This window comes from Cupressus sempervirens, chromosome 7 (assembly GCF_028749045.1).
Source record: "Cupressus sempervirens isolate cs-2001-9-10 chromosome 7, ASM2874904v1, whole genome shotgun sequence".
Taxonomy (NCBI): Eukaryota; Viridiplantae; Streptophyta; class Pinopsida; order Cupressales; family Cupressaceae; genus Cupressus; species Cupressus sempervirens.
Window position 1 is genome coordinate 541,169,012 of NC_143124.1, and position 15,390 is coordinate 541,184,401.

At 36.3% G+C, this 15,390-nt stretch overlaps 1 pseudogene; it reads left to right on the forward strand.

The window, feature by feature from the left end:
• The first annotated feature begins 11,364 nt into the window (after nucleotides 1-11,364).
• Nucleotides 11,365-15,389, forward strand: LOC149547903 (glycine dehydrogenase (decarboxylating), mitochondrial pseudogene; annotated as a pseudogene).
• Nucleotide 15,390: the final 1 nt, after the last annotated feature.

Here is a 15,390-nt window from a genome sequence, read left to right on the forward strand (position 1 = left end):
AAGGGAGTGTCAAATGAATTACTTAGACTTCTTTCCCTTTTCAGTTTTCGCCCTATATGCCTTGGAAACTACTATAATTGGGATCATTTCTTCATGACTAGGCACATGTACATTAGTGAATCTTAAGAGCCACTTTGAATGCTCCTGAGCCAACTCCTTTACTACATTTAGTTGACTTGTCAATTCTCTAGCAGCCACATGTACATATCCAGCAAGCATCTGCAACTCTACCACTCTATTTTGACCACTTGAAGTCATTCTAGATAGATTACTCGAGTATGTGGAGAAGTTATTTTTCATTATTTTTCATTACTTCTACCCCAATGAGAGCTTTTCCTTGCCCACTATTTTGTGGGTCAGTGTGTAATCCTCACATGAGTTCAAATGCTCTGTCTTGGATCTTCTTCACATTTTCCCTTGTTTCTTTGAGTCCTTCTTCAGCCTCTTGAATCATCTCCTGCTTAAATTGCATGTTTTGAAGCCATTTGAACAGAGGTTTTGTCCACTTCTTCAAAATATTCACTTCAACTACTTCTTTTGCTTTCATTTGGATGACCATATTCAAGAGAGAAATACATTCATCACACCTTGCCTTTTCTGTGGCCAAAGTGTTGTGATTAGAAATGATATTATCCTTCTCAATTTCAAATCGAAGGATAACATTTCCAATTTGATCAATCAAAACAGCTCCATCTGCATTGAGTTTCTCAATCCATTCTTTTCTGATCTGGCCAAAATGCCTATCCTTTTGAAGCTGTGAGATGAAGGCTTTCACTTCTTCTAGAGTAGGGTTCTTAGTAGCAGGCACACTACTAATGGTTGCCAATGGAACAACCAATTGCCTAATAAATTTTTTCAATTCTTCAATCTCGGCCTTCATTCTAATTTTTGACAATTTAAGGTTCTCCAATTGTTCTTCTATCACTTCATTACTTGATCTCCAAAGGCCCACCTTTGTATCATGCCTAGCCTCTCCAAGATCAATTGAATGTAGAGTGAAATCTTTGGGTGTCATGTCCTCAATTCTCCCTGCTTTGTTTGGCTTTGCTACCTCCATTGTTAAGTGTCCTATTTTTAGATCTTGCCCCAGTATTGATAAAGTCTTTTGCTTCTTAGCTTTTACTACTATAGATCTAGAGAAAACTACTTGAGATACAGTATCCTTTTCAGGGATACTCTCTTATTTCCTTTTTCTTTTCCTTTCTAAGGTATCTTCTAGCCAAGACTCTATGATGATCACTTTAGAAGCAGCCCCAAGTGACTCTATACTAAACATCTTCTTCCTCACTGAAGTCACTGGCACTGAAGTTGTAGAAAAAGGATTATTAGGATCCTGAAATAGAAGCCTAGAAGAACTCGAGACTTTCTCTTGCTCTTGATTTTTCCTTGCGGCTTCATCAGATTCAGTGGATTTGCTGCTACTACTCTATTCATCCCCGATCTCTACTATCTAAATGGGGGAACTAGTCAGCTTCAAAAGGGGAGTGCTTGCAGATGGACCAAGGCTATGATGAGGAGATGGAGTAGCAGTCACATGAGGAGGTGAAATTGGAGCAGCAACACCATCTTTCAGCTCTTTGGTCCTCTTTTCTCCGGTGTTGGCTTGGGCTCCAATAACTGGTAGAGGACCGCCTTGGCAAGTTAGAGCTATTGAGATGTTCTTCTCTGAGGGTTGATCACCTCCTCCTGTTGATTGAGTAGGTCCTTAAGTAGCCGAAGTTGTAACACTAGGTGTGGCACTTCGAGAAGAAGTGGGAGTAGCAGCAGTTGGAGAAGCATGAGTAGTCTTGCTCCTACTCCGGCCATTTTTTGCTGTCCACTTGACCCATTTTCGGGTTCTTTTGACAATCTGGGCCATCATAACATCAAGGTCTTCCTCCACATCAACATATGGCTCAGAATTGATTGGATTATTTCTCAATTTGGTCAAATATGTATTACTATACATATTTTTCCCATCATCCTCTAGCCCTTCCACCTCTAAGTTAATGCCATATGTCTTTATTTGTTCTATTGTCAATCTTGCAAAAGCTCAATCTCAGCTTTCCAACTCATTTTTACAATCCACCCAATAATCTTCCACAGTAGTAACATGCTTAATCACACTTTCAATTTGAAGCACATCTTTGGCATACCCATTTGGGTCAAACATAGGCCCCAACACTACATATTCTTCTAATTTGAACTTGTTCTCGAATGCCTTGAGCATGTTTTTGGCATCTGATCGAGACTCACAACTGTATGCCCCAACTTTTATGGGAAATTCGTATCCCTTTTTCTTCAAACTGGCACTCAGCACATTCACCTAGATTTCTTGTCGCATGATCTCAATGAGCACAATCATGTCATCCGGATATTTAGGCAGCTTCAGGGGAAATCCATCAAAAGCTACAAGATGCAAATATGAAAAAGATGAGAATTGGGTGAAATAACTACCCAACTGACTGATGGCCGCCATCACTTTTGGGCTGAATCTCCTCTCCGGACACCCTTGGAGTTCCCTGCAAAGCCTCACTGTAAATGCATCATTAACTCTGATATACTCTGCATAACTATTCTATAACTACAAGCATGGGTAAAACTCATAACTCTTTACATCATCTGGAAAATTCTCTATTCTGGGAAGGCCTGGCCATAATTGTAGGGAAGCCAACATATATATCAAGAAAGAAGACATATAAAATGAATTGTAGAACTTGGGTGCACTGAGAGCCCTAGACAAATGTTCACTTACCTCATACGCCTAGTCAACATATTGTGTTTTCGAGCAGATAATTTGCACTAAAAAGAAGTATTGTTCTACAAAGTTAAGGGCTTTGACCTCACCTTTCAATCGATGAAAAAGAACTAGAATGTCCACAATCTCGAGCTTGAGATCAGTGCCAAAAAGGGTTTTAGGAACTTTACTTTTAGCTCCTCTTGGCTTTTGGAACCAAGAACTCATGATCTCCCTTCGCCACACCATCTTCTTCAGAGTGAATTCAGACATAGCTCCTCCAATTGTTAATTCAGAGAACTCCTCTCTTTCTAGAATTCTCAAGCAATTGACTACTGCTTTCCTATCAATTGAGATTAACACCGTTTGATCAGGCAATAAGATTTGCTTCGTATCTGGGTTATAGTGATTGATACATTCAATAATTAGCTCTGGGGCTTGCACTGCTACGAGAAATCCTAACACTTCTTCAGAGTTTCTCCGTTATGGGATGGACTGGTTCTGTCCTCAACCTTCTTTGGAAATCTTGCATGTCAAAGAAATGGAGTGAAGTGTCTGTGATATTCTACCATGTAGACTTGATTCCACCCAATCCATCAAATCCAGCAAATCTTGTTGCCATTTTGATTGAGGTAGAGATAATTTGGAAATCTTAAAACTCAAAATAAGATAGAGAGTAGAGCTTTATAACTGTGGGGATTTCATAATCAATAATCAACTTAACTGCATAACAGTTCAAATGAGTAAGCAGTAGTTTGAAAATCCGTTATGTTCATCTCTATATAGAAACTCCAATCCACCCATTAATATTTAAAATCCATGCCACACAAATGACTTAAATGATAAATCTATTAGATTAGTAAATGTGGAGGTTACAATAGATTATTTCTTGTCTTTTCACTATTTCCGTTGGCCCAACAATTATTTTCCTTTATTATGGCTTACTTTCCCATTTTCCACCAAGCTGCGAAGAATTAAGAATGGAGTACTCTGTGAGTAAAATTTTGCTCGGCTAGAATTTGAACAAAATACCTCCCTCAAAGTGATCAACATGCTTCCCTTACCTTTTTTTAAGCCTCGTGTAATCGATTCATCAAATAACCATGCTTACAAGAGTGATCTTCTGCTGGATGCGAAAAATTGCCTTCTTGGTTCGAAACCCGTTGAGGAGAAGCTATTTCTGAGTTTTTTGCCGATGCCCTTTGTTTTACCTTCTCTACCCTAATCACTTTACTTTAAGCCTTTAGAAAATATAAAATTGACTTTGCAAGTGAAAGGTGGGACCCACTGGCTCACTTTATTCTTTTACAAACACCTTTTCAAAAAACTGACTTCTTGGTTCGAAACTTGCCAAGGAGAAGTTGTTTCTGAGTTTTCTATCGTTGCATTTTTTAATCATCTTAGTGAGTTTGGAAAGGTTCCCATAGTGAAAACATGGCAACACTTGAATGATATATCCATAAAATAATTTGCTTCTCTTCATTTAAGCTTGAGAATCACATTTGGAAATCTCAGCAGGGTTTCATGTTTGGGGTGCGAAACCTACCAAGGAGAAGATTGTAAGAATTTGGCTTAGGCCAGAATTCACCCAAAAACTAAAGAACTCAACACAAGCACACAATAGACCAAAATAGATAGAGTATGATTAGAATGATGATATTTATTCAATAACTGCTTGAGAGTACACTAGGAGTGCCTAAATATAAAGGCCTCAGGACAGCTTCTAGAATGCATAGAAGTCACCATCATGATATGTCATACAACTAGGAACATGTCCACCAAATATGGGTTATCCTCCATTAAGCACGAGATTAAGTGCGATGATGTGAGGATAAGCCTACAATGGTGTAGCACGCAAATCAGTGGTGTAGACAACATGTGCTAAATGAGGAGTGTGGATAATTGTGTTGTCATCATGACAACTCAGTGAATGATGCATACTCCTGTGTTGTAGACACCATGTGCATAATTAGAGTTGTGTAACTCAATGAGAGTTCACAAACTCCTAAGTGTCTCACCTAAAATAATAATAAAATAATGCAAAATAATTAAATAATGCATTCACCTAAGTAAAATAATTACCCTTTCCTTTATTTGAAGATTGTCCAGCTGAATGTTGAGAACCCTCATTGGCCACCAATGCTTTGGACTGAGGTGATTTGAGAATCCCCATTGATTTCAACTTCTTTTCTTCATCATCCAATACTTTAGCATATTCATCAAAAGTGACTTTCTTGTAGGCAGACCCTAAGGTAGTCTTTGAGGTGTTAAAAGAAGATACAAATGTGGAATATTCCGATGGCAGCTTGTTATGGATGAGATAGATCAGTCTATCATCTTTGATAGAACTCCCACGATCAGTAAGCTTTGTCCTTAATTCATTCACCTTGATGATGAAGTTTTGTATTGAGTCATATGACTTAGGATCTAAGGATACAAGATTATCTTCAATTTTGAACACATCCTCTTTAGACACTTTTCCATAAAGGCTTTCGAGGGTATCCCAAGCTTCCTTGGATGTAGTACACTTCTTGATTTGATACATGATCTTATCATCTACCCCCAAACATATATCACCTAGGCCTTTCCTATCCATTGCTACCAAATTTGAAACATCACTTGCAAAAACATTATCACCTACTAGTTTAGGAAGAGTACCATCTACATATTGTGAAACTCCATTATGCATTAAGTGATACAACATTTTGATTGACCATGAAGCATAGTTATGAGGAGTTAATTTAGGAAACTTAAAGTTTCCCATAATGCAGAAAATGAAAGAAAAGTGTAGAAAAGAGAGAACACAACACCAAGAACACCCCCCCTTTTCACTAAATCAAGAAACTCCCCCCAAAATAGATGCTTTGGGAACTTTATCAGTAGTGCGATTATAATGGACCATTTGCCAATTTTGTCCTTTGTGGACTTCTAATTTTTCTTGTTACAACCTCTATAAAGAGTACAAATCTAAAACTTTACAAAGTGTTGCAATTCTGAAGCATTAGAAAGCAAAGAAAGGCCCTATTGCTGAAAGTGACAATTTTGTCCATAGAACACTACAATCTGATCCCAAATCTAGAAAGTAGATAAAAATATACACACTTTTAAAAAATAGAACCTGTTTTCGACTCCAGATGTGCTCATACGGAGCGTTTGAAGTTGCAAAATGTAGGATTATTCAGGTATAATCGCTAAAAATTGCAATTTTGGAATAATCCATGTACAAAAACTAGAAAATAGCTACACCACTAAAAAATTTGGAAAATTCTACCCAATTTCAAAAAAAATTGCACCTGATTTGGTGTCTGGATGTGCGAATTATGGCCTCTTGAACTCAGACTACAAAAACCAAAATGAATCTAGAGAGGGGTTGCATCAGCGAATCATATGGTTAAATTTGATGGTCATACGGTCGTCAAAGCAGTTCAATTTTTCCCTGGAATGATGTCCAAATAGGCTTCAATTTTAAGATAGCAAAAAATGATGTCAGCAATTCCACTGCCTGAGATGACATCATGACGACATCATCATTGTATGAAATGTACAAAATGCCATTGTATTGTTGACTGGATTTTCCTACGTCAGATTAGATGCCACGTTAGCAGGTGCACTGTCGCTGAGTGGGCGCTCCACTAGCAGATGGGTTACAACATTAGTGAGAGATATGATGCTACGTGGCAAATAGTGACTGGTTCGCGGGAACAGGGTTGATACCTGCATAATCCACATGGCTGTCAGAGACTGCGTTGCATGGTTACAACTATAGGCGGGTACTATTGAATGATGTCAGATTTCTCATGCTGCGGCCAAGATTTTAAACGCTGGATTCCTTTTTGCGTTGCCAAAAATTCATGGGTTTTTGGGCACTAGTACATTTGACCCCATTTTAAGACCAAAATTTTCGACCATCTATTAAAATGGGGTCAAATTGGTTGGAATATGCAATGAAAAATATCTTTTTTTAAAACACATGCCTGTTTTGGTCGAAATTTCGACCAACACGAGCTTAACTTATGAAAAAAATTAAAAGGTTTCTTCATTGTTTCACTGAGTGTGCAAGTAAAAGGGTTTCATTTTTACGGAGCGTGCAGGAGCATAGGCATCAAGGAGCAGGAGCGAGAGCATTTTGTTGATAAAACCTTTCAATATCTTGTTCTAGGCATGCCCAATATGCAAATCTCCATTGGCATAAGGCGGGACCATCGTGAAGAGTAAAAATATCCCCCGTGTTCTTGTTTGCAACTATTTCTCATCCCACAACTTCTCTATTTTTGGTTCACGTGCTGTTGAATTGGCTCTTAATGGTTTGCTTCAGGTGAGTTCTGTTATACATTTTGGTGAACCTTTTAACTGGGAAACTTTGCTGATTCTAATCTTTTAGTTATGTTACTAGTTCAGGAAATTTTTTAGGTGTTTTCTTCCTTCTTCTTTTCATTTTGGGTTGGGGATTTGGATTTATTATTATGGGGCTTGAAATCGATGGGGGTTAAGGTTTTCCATTTGTATAAATGCTTTCGACTTTGCAAAGAAATGCCTCTCAGTAAATTGTTCCTGTTGTGATTTGTGGAGGGAATGGGTGTTTAAAGGTTTGATCGAGATTGATTGAATGGACATTTGGCTTCTAAAATTGTTGGCGTTATTCCATACCCCAGGAAAATTGGACTTCAGAAGGGTTGTTGGTTCAATGATACGCCCGAGTTTTAATGGGGGTTTTAGAGGGTTTAAAGGCTGCTCCAATTTTTCATTTTGATTCCATTGAAATCTGTTTTACGTATTGCATTTCTGGAAAATCATAAGACATGAGTTAGTATTGACTAAATAATTTCTTATGAGTACCAATCAATAATCATAACAAATAAAGTGTAAATCATTTAGTTTGTGTATATTAATAATCATAAGTAATACGAAATAATGTAAACTATGATTCTCACAAAATATGATAAATGGAAATCATTATAGCTTAAATCACTTCTAATAGAATGAGTCAGTGTGAATCAATAACAATAAGAAATGAGGTGATGTAAACCATTTTTCATACAAAATGATCAATAACAAGCTGGGGTAAATTAGTTTAAAAAAATACATTTTATGAATCAATAGTAACCATAAGAAATGTAATCTAAATCATATCTCTCATTAAATATAAGATATCATAAATCATATAAGCTACTAGAATGGCCATAAGAAATCTTTCCCGATAAGATATGAATCATTAATCAAGAAGAAATAGTATAAATAATTCCTCATAAGAATTGCGTATGGTGAATCAATAATGATAATGATAGAAGTTAGATAATGTAAATCATTTCTTATCAGATATTAATGTAAATGAATAATCAATGAGAAGTGAGGTAGTGCATGTAAATCATTCCTGATATGAATCAATAATCAAGAAGACATAGTGTAAATTCTTCCTCATAAATTTTGAGTCAATGTGAATCAATAATCATAAGAAAAGTGTTGATTGAAGTGATAACCGAGTGTAGATCATACTATGCTAAGCTACTTCAAAAAATGATATCTTTTTCAGTATGTAGCTAGAGAAGCTTCATAAATGAAGGGAAGAGAACAGTAGAACGTACATTTATTTGGGTATTCTGATTATCTTCAAGGCGATATTCATGCATAATCCATTATGCTTTCTAGCCATGAGGGGCTCTCCCAGTGTAGAAGACTAAGGTCTTTCTCATTCCAATCCTCTTGAAGTTCATATAAGTGGCCTTATCATGGCCAGTTGCCTTCCAAAACCCTATAGTTGTTGCTCTGTTTGTGCAGGTGCCTGTTGGATACTTCTTGTCTTTATGACTGAAAAAGTACCACTCATTTTGTGGAGAAGAACCTATCTTGCATCTCTTTGGTTCATTTGAAAATGACAATTAGGGGAAAAAGTCACAAAGATAACAAGTCTTAAAGAAAATTCTATTAAGAAGAAAGCAATCCATACCATTGAGGTCCCAAGGTTCAAGCTCGTTAAGATCAACATCAAGGTCAATGATCTCATAGGACACATTTTTCTTCAAATAATAGTGTAAAAGTTCTTCATTCATTGGATGAAACTTGAACCCTAGTGGTACGCATGAGGATTGCCCATTGTTGATAAACCCATCCCTGTAGTACAAGAAAACATACATATGTGCATCAATCATACACTTTATTTCGCCTCCAAGAGTCATAACAATTAGCAATACCAAGAAGGAAAAGAGAAGAATCAATAAGTCCATTCAAACGACAGAAGAACATATATATCATCTTCTCAAACTACTTAGTGTTCTTTTTTCAAAAGTCCTACAATGATTTTTTTTTTTTCTCAGAACTATTTTGAAATGAACAATATAAATTCATCTTGCTTATCTTGGTCTGATGAAGTATGATACAAAATATCCTAAAATATAATTCAAGATATCAAAAGTATCATGAAATATAATCCAAAAGATATTGAAATGTATTCTAAATATCATGAAATATGATCCAAAATCCTCAATATTCTGAGGAATTATCTAAATATATATACCAATTGAAGTTATCATGGATAGTAAAAATGTCATATTAGGGTCTACTATGTTTGGTGGTGCCTACACCCAGCTCTACTACAAGAGTTAGGTAGCTCACATACTAGTAGACCACCAGACACACCAGGATGTTGTAACATAATACATATATATAGCAATAGCAAACTCTACACTCTGCTATATGTTTTCTTCTTGGAAGAGGAAAGAAAGTACTACAATGTTTTTAGAAAGACAAAAGAATGATACATCAAGAAAACAGAGCTTGATTGCATGATAAGCTTATAGTTCTAAAGCAGTCCCCAGAAGGACAAGCCTCTTCCAAGCCAACATGAAGACCCTGGAACATGTGTTATACAAAAATTGGCTGCTCACAGGCACTAGATGCTTGAAAGAAATACAACCATGTGGCCTGAAGATGAAAAACTAAAATCAATTCCCAAACACAAAATTATACAAGTTTGAATCTTTCTTCTACATAATTCCATGCCCATTTTTCTGATCCTACAAATTAATATCAAAACCAATTCCACTAACCCCAAATTCAGGCTCATATCTAATCAACACTTAAACCCAAACCCAACCCCTACAAATACAAACATCTCAACTCTACAAAACATGAAATCTACTTATAAATCTTGATGACTACCTACAAAGTTTTAGTTTTCTCAACTCTGTACACTTTGAATAGATCAGATCAGCATGTGGGTATCAGCCAAAAGTGGTGAATTTGAGCTCCTCCCTCTGGATTCTCTATATCAAGAAACCCAATCAATCTGAATCCACCTAGTCAACAATAGAGTGGAGTCTTTTAGACCTTTCTGAAGAAGAAAAAAGGCCAAAAGACTACAAGATTAGCACATGAAGGTTGCAAGGTGCTGTAGATTGTATAGAAAAAATGAATGTTATAAAAAGCTAGCACATCTGAAAATGAAAATAGAGCTATTAAAACTGACAGTTGCAAGATTTAGATTTTCAGAAGATGAATGATTGAGATAATAAAATTATTGTTAGGCTTCCATAGCTACTTTAGGACTTGCTGAATCAATATTTGAGATCACTTTGTAACATCGCTCACAAAGTGTGGGATGATCCACAAATGAGCCAACTACCTGAGAGTAGATCCAACATCTTTTACATTTGGCACCATCTGCATGAGATACCCCAATCCACAATTCACCAACTCTTGGTGAGGAATAGATTCTAGTGTAAGCTACACCAGTACTAGATGCATGTTCCATTGAAGCTAGAACTTCAACCTGAGAAGTTATAAAAATCCTATGTAACTTGTCTATGTCATCACCTCGCATAGACATCTCATGGAATCTTCGAAGCAGGTTTACATTAGAGCTACATAAATAAACCTTAGCATCTAAACTTGCACCTATTAGCCTTGCACCTCTAGCCATCTCCAAGACTTTGTTTACTTTTGTTCTCATCTCAAGGACTTTTTCCTAGTACTCAACATCAGGTTTCATCAGCATTAGCCATTCATCATTAATCCTTGGCCATTGTGCTTCAAAAATAAACTCTGATGCTGAGCCATCTTCCTTGAAATGTGTAAATGGCATATGCTGCCATGCATCCTTGGCCATGTGAGGTAGAATTGGAGCTATAGCCCACACAATGCGAAGTAGATGAGCTGCACGAATAGTTTGACAACCCCTCCTTGTTTGGCTCACTACTACATTTGACCTTATTTTTCGACCATCAATTAAAAAGGTTTACGTTGGTTGGATTGGAGAAGGAAAAAATCCTCTTTTTAAAAATCTAAGCCTGTGTTGGTCAAAATTTTGACCAACATAGGCTTAACTTCAATATGAAAAAACATTTTTGATTTCATTGATGTTTGAGTGTGCGAAGGAGCTAGAGCTGTGCAAGGGTTTTCTTCTGGATTGTTTTCTTTTGTGTAACACTTGAATCCTCAGTCAGTTCTTGGGCCAATGATTTCTCTAAGAATAAAAATGCTTTGTGGATTGAAATTTTCTTTCCCTCTCTCCTCACACTGATTTTGGGAGGTTCCTTTACTTGGATTGCATGGGTGGTGTTCGACAGTGACAAGTTAAAAGAGTGGGGAAAGCTAAATACACATGGCTGCCAGTAGCCCTTGTAATAATCGTGTGGACTCTAAAAAAGTCAGAAATGGGCATTTCAAAGCCTGTAAGTACTCAACTAATGCAGTACGTGACATTCTCAGGTCATACAGAAAAATATATCCAGGTTTCCATGTTGAAGGGAAGAGTAAATATTGATGGTGGCACACCAAGCAGGTATTATAGTAATCATAACTCTGATGCAATTATATTGGATTTTGGGTTATGAGCAGACTTTCTGAGTCTTAATAGTAAGATTCAGCTAGGAAAAGTGAGCAGGAGACAGGAAAAAAATTAAAAAACTAAAGCCAAAAGGCTAAGACACTAAAAGGCACCTTTACAACTCTAATCTGCCATTTAAGGATACTTCTGCTTTTTGTTTTAATGCCATGGATTTTATAATCCACGAGCTTTTATACCTAAACACTCGCGAGAGTATATATAGGAAAATGTTGTTTCCCGAAACTCAAATCTTCTTTGGTACTAATTCAATGTAGCTTCTATTTGATTATTTAATATGTCTTTAAAGTTGGTTAAATGAGGGTTGCATAGTAAAAGACTCAATTTATTATAAAATATTTTAATTTCATTGTTTTATCAATATTTTGAGTTTGAGTGCCAAGCCCGAGTCTTGTAACTAAGCTTTGATGCTTTTTTTGTAGAAAAAAAGACAAGGAAAAATGAAATACATTACTAAAAGACCAGGTTACAATATATGATGACCCACTAGGCCAATTCAACAGTTAAAAGACTAATTTGCCAAAAGTTCAATACAAAGAGAAGAGCTTATGCTAGAAAGAATCCACAATGGGAATCACCACAAAAGGCCCAGGGGATAAAGAGACAACAAAAAAAATTTGCATCATTGACTGTCCATGTTCACAAAGTTTTAATTTAAGCTGCATAAAAATTAACTTCTATGTGCCTAAGCTGATATTGCTAAATGATTATAAATATTCTAGTCCACCCTGTAGTTCTAATCCATTCTGAATGTGTCCTCCAAACCTAATGCCAACCCTGGAATGGAGTGATGCCACCTTGGACGAGGTACGGCTAGCCATGGAAGCTAAGGGAAAGTCTGAAAATTTCTCCTTTGATCACTGATCTGCATATTGGAGTACTCATTCTGCCTGATACAATCCAACTCAATGATTGACCCATTTGAACTTCCTATCTGAGCTCATGCACTTGTGATTGTTGTCCACTATGGTCCATGCAGCCATTATCAAACATTGATTTATTTTCTATCTGGTTGGAGGCATTGTCCTAGGTTATTGTAGTGTTGTAGATGATAAAAGTGCATACTTAGCACTTCTTTCAACTTCTCTTATACACCCTTCAGCCATTTCATTAAATGTACCATTCTAATTGATTCAATGGATTTTAGCATTTAATTGTATTCAACCTCTTCCTAATCCTTTTATTTATTTTTCCACTATGGTCGGAAATGTGGATATGATTAATATTGTAGACACAAATTTGTGCAACTAATCCACATTCTAGTTGAACTTTGCTTGAGTTGGCTTTCCTCCAAAATTGGTTTGTTGCTTGTTTGCTTACCTGTATAATCTGAGAGGACCACTTTTTTTAATAGATTTGGTTGAAGAAAATGGGGAACCTGTTAATGAGGAACAACCTTCAATCTTTCAAGTAAATATTGATTTGGTTTCTACAAGTGTCCATGTTTTTCTTATGTATGGAAATTGACATAGTTTCTTTCTCTTTTGTTTTTAGGAGGCTCTATTTGGAGGCTTTGATTGGAGCACATTTGGTGGGAGGTGGTGTAAATGCAGCTATTGAGTTAATGCAGTGGATGAATATGGAAGTTGGCATTGAAGTCAAATCAGTAGACATTTCATCCCAACGCTCTTACAACTATCTGAGTGTCTTGGACACAAATTTGGATGAATTGGAATCGTACCTAAATTACCACTTTGTTAATCGATGTCTTTTAGTAGAAGCACTCACACATGGTTCACTTACTAAAGCTGAGGGACCTTCCTATCAGGTACATTTTGTTTCACCTTACCTTGAAAAATTTGTATATTACTTTGGTAGTAGTTAATTTAAAATCCTTTTAGTGTGCTGATTTTAAATGTGTAAATTATAATTATGAGGTTCAAATCTTACCTACACCACCACTCACACCTTTGCAATATGAAAACATCAAACAAATGGGTACCATTTGCAATTGGACATTAAATCTCTCCTTACAACAGGGTTGTCTAGATTGTTATTGAAGAAGACAATGAAAAGTTTGTGTGGTGCTCAATTTATGCTCCCATTGCACATTACGAGAGAAATGAGCTGTGGAAATGGATATATGGGCTTCAATACATCCCTTGGATTGTGGGAGCTGACTTTAACATGGTTGAGAGTAGGGAGGACAAATCTATAGGAAGTTAACAATAATTGACTTAAAAATGGCGATAAGAGTTCAAAATTCTTCTTCAGATGTATGAAAGTTAAGAATGTCTGAGAACAAGTTGACTATATATGAGTTGATAATAAATTGCTAAGTGATCTTAAAGAGATAGAGAAGAACTTTCGCTATTCTATAAGATACTTTTCTCATTTCAAGGACATAGTGCAAGAGATCTAAGCAAAAATATAATTCACAGTAAGATTACAGATGATATTGCAAAAATAATTAATATTTAAACTGTATCAAAATAAGAAATAGTAAATGCAATTCAAAAGCTGAATGATGAAAAGACCCCAACAACAGATAGTCTCCCAATTGAATTCTATAAAGAGAACTTAGATTGGTTTGGAGATGACCTGCTTCAAGTCTCTACTGAAGCCATTAGATAAAGTTTGTAATTTATTTATTTGCCTGATGTTTTCATATTTCAAATCATTTCCTTGTTTTCTTCTACAAGGTTGATGAATTATATGAATGAATGTAATCGTTTATGACTGAAGTGTGTGTGGTGTGTGTGTGGATGCAAGCCATACATCGATGATCTTGTGAACAAGAATGAGTGGAATCCAATGAGCTTCAATGAAATTGAACATGCATGAAGAGGATGATATCAAGCACTTTGTGAACTATGAGTTGTTGTCCATATATCTAAGGCAGTAAGACATTTTTTTAATTGAGCAGTGAGCTCTAGGCATTGTGCCTAAATGCAAGTGCATCCCTATTTGTAATAAGTTAATACTTTTAATAGAGTATAATTTATCGTAGGTTTCAGCCCCATCGTCATCCCTTGTCCCCTCCTAACATGGTTTCCATGATATACTAGAATCTTTTTTGAATCACTAGAACATGATATTAGATCTTACTGGGCTCCCATGTCAAATGATTTTCTTTTGGACGAGGCCACTACTAGTTTTGAGGCTATTGTGATATGTAATGATATAACCAAAGATAATAAGAAGACTTCTATCATTTTTAGTAACTCTCATCCTTAGACATTTGATGTGTGACATATAAGGGTAGGTTGGTTGGGGTTGAATGTCATGAAATCTGATCTAAAGTACTTTGATTATAGTTCCAAGGATGTTTGTGGGGTGCTTGTTCAACACCCTAGGATAGAGAGGGAAGTTATTGATTACTCTTATTTTGTTAAGAATGTTCATGCTAATGGTGTGAAGGTTGTCATGGCCTCTGATTTTTCTACACTAACAATACTGAAGCCTCCTGAGGAATTTGGGGTGGATATCATCTTTGGGTCTTCTCAAAGATTTGGTGTCCCCCTGGACTATAGGGGCCCCTCATTTATATTGCTTGGTTACATCTTAAGAGTAAAAATGAATGATGCCTAGTAGGATTATTGGAGTTAATGTGGATTCCCATAGGAATCCTGTGCTGAGGATGGAAATGTAGACAAGGGAGCAACACATCAGGCAAGCTAATTCCACTAGTAATATCTACATGATATAGGCATTAATTACAATATATCTTCTATGTATGCAATCTATCATGATCTGGCAGGATTAAAAAAAAATGTAGAATGTGTACATGGTTTGGCAGGAGCATTTATTAGTGGATTAAAGAAATTAGGCACTATTAATGTTGAGGATGCTCCATTTCTTGATATTGTAAAGGTTATATGCTTATCGTTAAGCA